Source organism: Phaethon lepturus, unplaced genomic scaffold (genome assembly GCF_000687285.1).
Source record: "Phaethon lepturus isolate BGI_N335 unplaced genomic scaffold, ASM68728v1 scaffold11114, whole genome shotgun sequence".
NCBI classification, from domain to species: domain Eukaryota; kingdom Metazoa; phylum Chordata; class Aves; order Phaethontiformes; family Phaethontidae; genus Phaethon; species Phaethon lepturus.
Window position 1 is genome coordinate 1,250 of NW_010533999.1, and position 1,026 is coordinate 2,275.

Consider the following 1,026-nt stretch of genomic DNA (forward strand, 5'->3'; position numbering starts at 1 on the left):
GGGACCAGGATCAGCACGAAGTCTCACAGGGTAAGATCAAATTTGAGAATAAGCAGAGTCCGACAGCTTGGCTCTGGCTGCTTTTCTAGTAGTAATCACTCAACCTCTGGCTGCTTTTGTTGGAGTAACTCCACCTGCTTTATGAAAAATTAAGTGCCTGGCCTGCCCAGAACAAATATAGAACCTGCCACGCTCCACATTCAGTGCTCTGGAGAAATACATAAGGCAGTGTAGCAGAGATGAAGGAAACACAAACGAATGCCCAATTATTTAAATTGTCTGTAAGTAGTTTCAGTTCTTGCCCAGACATAACGTAACATAGTGGAGGCAGGTGTTTTCTCAGCAACCACTGACTAATTGCAGAACAAAGATTAGAAAAGAAAAGAAAAGGGGGGGTGGGGGGAGATGTAAACAGTGCAGTAGCAAGTATGTCGCGGATGAGTCGGAGCAGAGCAATTTATACTTACAGAGCGCGTATGCTTATGGAGGAGATATACGGTAGCATTTACGAGACAAAAAATATGGTATGAATGAGACTGGAAGATCATGCCAGTTCTTGAAAAGCGTACTTGGCACGATGGAAGCGGCATGGCAGGTGGTTTGCTTTCCCTTCCAGCCTGAGTGAGACCCAAGAGGAAAACTAAGGCAGCCCAGAAGACACCAAACTATCTCCTAAAATCTACAGTACCTCGTGGAAGCCGATTAAGATCCATCACAAACAAAGAAGTTATAAAACCAAGGAAATGGTACAGTTCCCAGTCAAGGTCTTTTCAGAATTCACCACAAAAGACAACTTTGTAAACAATCCTTAGTTACAAAAGTAAATTTATTATCAGTTTTTTTTTAATTCATTGTAACAATTTATAAATAACTCCTGGTCATAGTCACCAGGGGACACAGTCACATCCAGGGACAAGTCTGACAAGTTACAAAATCAAGTACGTTTTACCTCTATGTTTTTGAAAAGCGTGAAACAGCACACTGCTGGCTCTCTCCTCCAGTAAGCACCCGCAGAACGAGCGTCGT

At 42.8% G+C, this 1,026-nt stretch overlaps 1 protein-coding gene across 1 annotated transcript in view; it reads right to left on the bottom strand.

The window, feature by feature from the left end:
* The window catches only part of LOC104619486 (anaphase-promoting complex subunit 1), a gene marked incomplete at both ends in the record, with an annotated part of 34,804 nt that overhangs the window by 1,239 nt on the left and 32,539 nt on the right, over window positions 1–1,026 (bottom strand).